At 38.6% G+C, this 6,241-nt stretch overlaps 1 pseudogene; it reads left to right on the plus strand.

Moving 5' to 3' along the window:
* The window catches only part of LOC102821929, a 16,910-nt pseudogene extending 11,304 nt beyond the window's left edge, over nucleotides 1–5,606 (plus strand).
* Nucleotides 5,607–6,241: the final 635 nt, after the last annotated feature.

A 6,241-nucleotide genomic window follows, 5' to 3' on the forward strand; every position in this document is an offset into this window, starting at 1 on the left:
GTAAATCTTTACGGGAGTAGAAAGCCTCATCTTTCTCCCGCGGAGCAGCTGGTAGTTTCGAACCGCTGACCTTAAGGTTTGCAGCCTGATTCGTAACCACTACGCTACCAGAGCTCCTTAGGTGGTGGTAAAGAATTACTTTTATTTTCCCAAAACTGGCTTGTGGCTGGTGGCTGTTTTTGTTGTTTTTTGTTTTTTGTTTTTTGTTTTTTTTTCTCTCTCTCTCTTTTATTGTCTTTATATTGTTTTTTGTGGGTTTTTACTATTCTCATTTTTATTTTTGTGGTTTTGGTTCTCCTGACATCTGGTGGGAACGTTTTTACTTCTTGCCCCACCAGGAAGGAGACAACAACGCTGGCCCTTCAGCCAAGCCACAATTTGTACCCACTAAAATTCCACCAATTGGGCAAGAGCCAATACTGGTTGCTTATACACCTGAACAGCATCTAAAACTGACACCAGCTGAAAACACTCCGAATTGAATTGAACTGTATGAACAGTGAAAAGGGAAGCCCACCTTCTGACCACACCTACCAAGAGGCAATTGGAGAGTACTTAAGAATACACCAACATACATTCATCAAACTCATACAAATATAACACCATAATACCTAAAAAGCAAAGAAAATATCTGTTCATATGCAGAAACAAGAAATTTGCTCAAACAAACGACCAAGATGAAGAGCTAGAAAATGCTTTTGAGGGAGAAGAGGCTCTGGAGAATGATATTGAGGTACATCCAAATGTTCCATAGAAAGGTCAAGGAAAATAAGGAAGAAGTCGGAAAAGCACTAGAGGAACAATTGAACAAAACAGATACAGATTTGAAAAAAAATATGAAATCTGCAAATAGAGGTACAGATGATCAGTACTAAAATGTCAGAGAAGGACCATACACTTGAAAAGGCTATGAAGTAGAACTGAATTGATGGAATCCAGAATTAGCAAGCTTTAAGATAAATCTGCCAATACTGCTAAGATAGAAGAATAATCAGAAAAACAGGTGGGGAAAAAATCTGAAGAAAGCCTAAGATTTATGTGGGACAATATGAAGAGGAATAACCTATGGGTGATTGGAGTTCTGGAACTGAAGAAGACAAAGAAAACCTCTATAAGAAAAAAGCAACACAATTAAAAATGGGCACAAGACTTAAAGAAATACTTCATCAAGGAAAACATTCAGGCCGCCAAAAAAACACATGAAGAAATGTTCACGATCTTTAGCCATTAGAGAGATGCAAGTCAAAACAACAATAAGATATCATCTCACACAAACATTAAGAGCGAGGTTAAAAAAAAAAAAAATTGCTGGCTACGATGTGGAGAGAATGGGACCATCCTGCATTGCTGGTGAGACTATTAAACGGTTCACCCACTCTGGAAATCAGTATGGCACATCCTCAGAAAGTTGGATCCAGTTATGATACAGCAATTTCTCTATTTGATATATATATATCCATAAGAAATACGAGCAGGAACATGAGTAGGTATATACACACCAGTGTGCATCGCAACAATATTCACAATAGGAAAACTGTGTTATCAACTTAAGTAGACAGCTTAAGTGCCCATCAATGGAAGAATGGATAAACAAACTGGTACATGCAAACAATGGAATACTATACAACATTGAAGAATAACAATGAAACTGCAAAACACCTCAAAACATGCATGAAACTTGAGGACATTAAGCTGAGTGAAATTAGTCAATCACTAAAGGACAAACCTTGCATGAGACCATTATTGTAAAAGCTTAAGAAAAGATTTCCATATCAAAACAAAAATTCTTTGATGGTTATCAGAGATAGGAGAGATGGGAAAGCAATTCACAGGTTAGGGAGCTGCCACTGTTAGCTCAGGTGACAAGGAGGGCAATATCAAAGGAGGGGGAGCGCAATACACAAGAAGAGGGAGGGTGGTAGATGAACAATGAAGATAGGGAAAGACTTAGAGAGGTATGCATGGGCTAAATGGGACAGAGGTCAATTGTGATGTATACTCAACCTTGGAATAAGAGTGTTCAGTGGATACATGGATTGAGACATCATCTGAATGGGTAAAGGAGGGGAAAAAGTGTTTAGGGGCTTGACAGTTTTCTGGATATTGGTTTCCCTTGCCTAGGATTGTAAATAGACATTTTAGTGCAATAGGATGAATATTGGGAATTACAATTACAGAAAGCTTGTAAGCCCATCTTTAGCCTAAAGGGGAATTAGATAGAACTAGCTAAAAGGGAAATTCAAATTTGCCTAGGGAAATTGGCTTTTTGTTAAGCCTTTGTGAAGTATTGGGCTTTAGGTGGAATCCTGAGCCCCATAAAGCACCTTCTGAGGTGAGACATTCCCACTTGAAAAGACATGCAGAGCAACCCAGAATGAGTTAAAAACATAGGAACAGATACCCAGGTGGTAAGGAGGTCAGGTAGATTGCAGGATAAAATTGTTGTTGTTCTGTGCCGTGGAGTCAGTTCTGACTCATAGTGACCCTGTACAGGGTTTCCGAGGCTGGAAATCTTTACAAGAGCAGAAAGCCTCATCTTTCTCCCGCGGAACAGCTGGTAGTTTCGAACTGCTGACCTTGTGGTTTGCAGCCCGGTTCATAACCACTACACTACTAGGATAATATAGACTGTTTCAAATGGAGGAAAACGTTAATAGAATATAGGATAACCTCAAAGAAAAATTAATACTTCACAACATATGAGGAAATGAAAATCCAAGAAGAGCATAGAAACATTAAAAATATGAAGAAACTGACAAGAAAGAACACACACCAAAAAAAAATGAACTCAGCACACGAAGACATACAGAACAAAGAAACCAACAAATAAATAAATAAATATAAATAAATAAATATAAATAATGACAGCAATTAATTCATACCTATATATAATTACACTGAATGTCAATGCATTAAATGCACCAGTTAAGAGACATAGAGTGGCAGAATGGATAAGAAAACAAAATTCATCAATACACTGTTTTCAAGAGAAACAAACACATTACACACAAAGACAAAAACAAAGTTAAAGGGTGGAAAAAAATATATGCCAAGCTAATTGCAATCAAAAACAAGCAGGAGTGGCAAAACTATTCTCTAACAAAATAAACTTCAAGGCAGAAACCAACATAAGAGATAAAGAAGGACACTATCTCATGATTAAAGGGTCAATTGAACAAGATGACATAACCATACTAAATATCTATGCTCCCAATAAAAGAGCTCCAAAATAAATAAAGCAAACTCTAATAGATTTGAAGAAAGAAATAGACAAATCTACAATAATAGTGGGAGATTTTAATACATTACTTTCAAAAAAGGATAGAACAATCAGAAAGAAACTCGACAAAGACACAGAGGAATTAAATAACACAATCAACTGGACCTCATAGATGTGTACAGAGCATTCAACCCAACAACAGCACAATACACATTCTTTTCTAGTACACATGGAACATTCTCCAGAATAGACCATGTCTTAGGCCACAAAACAAGCCTCCATAAATTTACAAACATTAAAATACTGGAAAACATCTTCTCAGACCACAATGTTAGCAAATTAGTAATCAACAGTACGAAGACCAAGGAAATAAAGTCAAATACATGGAAACTGAATAACACCCTGCTGAAAAGCTACTGGACAGTAGAACAAATAAAACATGAATTCACAAAGTTCCTAGAAACAAATGAAAACTAAAATACAACATTCCAAAATCTCTGGGACATGGCAAAAGCAGTACTGAGAAGACAATTTATTGCAATAAATGCACATATCCAAAAAGAAGAAAGACCCAAAATCAACACATTAACACAACATCTCCAACAACTAGAAACTATCACTTAATTCACAATAAAAACCTTTTTAAAAAGATTATATAAGAGAATATCATGAACAGGTTATAAACCAACAAATTGAATATCCCTGGTGAAATGGAAAACATTCCATGTATATATATAAATACCAAAACTGATTCAAGATAATCTGTAAAATCTGAACAAACTTAAAATCAGTAATATAATCAAATCAGTAAAAATACTTTGAGAGAAAAATTTCCAGAAGAAATGTCCAGGACTTGGATATCTTCACTGATGAATTCTATCAAATATTTAAGGATGAATTAACAATAATCCTTTTCAAATACTTTGAAAAATTGTAGAGGAAGGAACACTTCTCTTAACTCATTCTATGATTACACTGAATCCAAAGCCAGATGAAGATATCCAAAGAAAAGAAAATTAAGGACCATTATCACTTCTGATTATAGATGTAAAAAGTGTCACACAATATTAGCAAAATTAATCCAATTGTAAAATCAATTATATTACAATGATTATGCTATATGACCAAGTTGGATTTATCCCATAAATACAACATTACATTATTATAAAAACAAACAAAACCACATATAATCAAATCAATTGACACAAAAAAGCATTTGACAGAATCCCATAAATTTCATGATAAAAACATCCACAGTAGGAACAAAAGCCTTCCTCAACATGAAAAACACACAGCTAACATCATATCTGGAGTCCTGCTGTGGTGCTGTAGGATAAACACTGGACTGCAAAGTTGGTTTGAGCCACAAGGTCGTTAGTTCAAAACCGAGCCACTCCTTGGAAACCCTATGCAGGGTCACTATGAGTCAAAACTGACTCAAGGGTACTTAACAATAACAACATCATAGTCCATGATGAAAGACTGAATCCTTCCTAACCCCAATACCAAGAAAAAGAAGAGGATGCCCACTTTCACCATTTCTAAGGTCCTGGAGTTATGGTGTGGCGCTGTGGGTTAATGCGCCAGATTGCAAAGCCGTTTGAACTGCAAGGTCCGTGGTTCAAGCTCACCAGCTGCTCCTCGGAAACCCTATACAGGATTGCTTTGGGTCGGAATCGACTCGATGGCACTTAACAACATCAACAGCAACAAGGTCCTGGTATGGCGTTGTGGGTTAATGCGCTTGAATGCAAGGTTGGTTCAAACTGCAAGGTCGGCTGTTCAAGCTCACCAGCCGCTCCTCGGAAACCCTATACAGGGTCGCTATGGGACAGAACCGACTCTACAACATTTAACAAGTCAACATTGGATTAGAAGCTCCAGCATGGGTAATGTTGTCAAAGATGTCATTTTGCTTGGATCCACAATCAACACTAACGGAAGCAGCAGTCAAGAAATCCAACAATGGCTCTTTCTGACTCCGGCCCCCGCAAGGAGAGGAGCTGCTGCTGTGTCTGAGCATCTGCAATGGATGGTCGTAAGGAACTGCTCCAGTTTCCTGATCAAGAGGAACAAGCAGGCGTACAGCACTGAACCCAGTAACTTAAAGGCCCGCAACTCTTTCTGTTATAACGGGCTGATTTCACTACAAGACTGTGGGTGTGAAGCCGGCCGGTCAGGCCAGCGGAAACCAGACACTTCTATGTGCGAACCACCAATAACAAGAACTCCCGTACCACGCTCAGCAGCATCCAGCACCATCTGCTAGAACAAGTACTGACCAGATCTGCGCATGGCAGCGATCTGCAAATCTAGCGCCATCCTGCGTAGCCAGAAACCAGCACTGGGGAAGAGGAAGCTGATCCGCCCTACCAAAAGCCCTTGAGTGCCCTGCGCCGCCGCAGAGCAATAAAGACCACATTCTTCACCAAAAAAAAAAAAAGAAAGAAAGAAAGAAAGAAATCCAACAAAGTATTATATTAGACAAAACAGCTGCCTGTTTGAAGATTTTGAAGTGTCCACAGTATATATCTAAAAGGATTGAAAACAGGTACTCAAACCAGGACATGCATATCTACAGCAGCACCATTTTTAGTAACCTAAAGGGTCAGAGAAACTGAGGAAGACCCCCAGCAAGATGGATTAGCCAAGAGGCAGCATCGATGGACTCAAGTTTGACAACAGTGGTGAGGTTGGCCCAGGATGGGGCAGTGTTTCGTTCTTCTGTGCATAAGGTCACTATGGGTCAGTATCGACTCGATGGCACCTAACAACAACAAAAAAGGAGGTCTAGGGAGCTCTGGTAGCGTAGTTGTTACGAATCGGGCTGCGAACCTTAAGATAGGCAGTTTGAAACTACCAATCGTTCCTCTGGAGAACGGTGAGGCTTTCTGCTCCCGTAAAGATTTACAGCTTCGGAAACCCAATACAGAGGGCACTAAACAGCAGCAGCAAAGGGGAAACAATCCAAATCCAACAATGGAAGAATGTAGAAACAAAACATGGCATATTCGTGCATTC

The sequence above is a fragment of the Chrysochloris asiatica genome, unplaced genomic scaffold (genome assembly GCF_000296735.1).
Source record: "Chrysochloris asiatica unplaced genomic scaffold, ChrAsi1.0 scaffold00051, whole genome shotgun sequence".
Classification (NCBI taxonomy): domain Eukaryota; kingdom Metazoa; phylum Chordata; class Mammalia; order Afrosoricida; family Chrysochloridae; genus Chrysochloris; species Chrysochloris asiatica.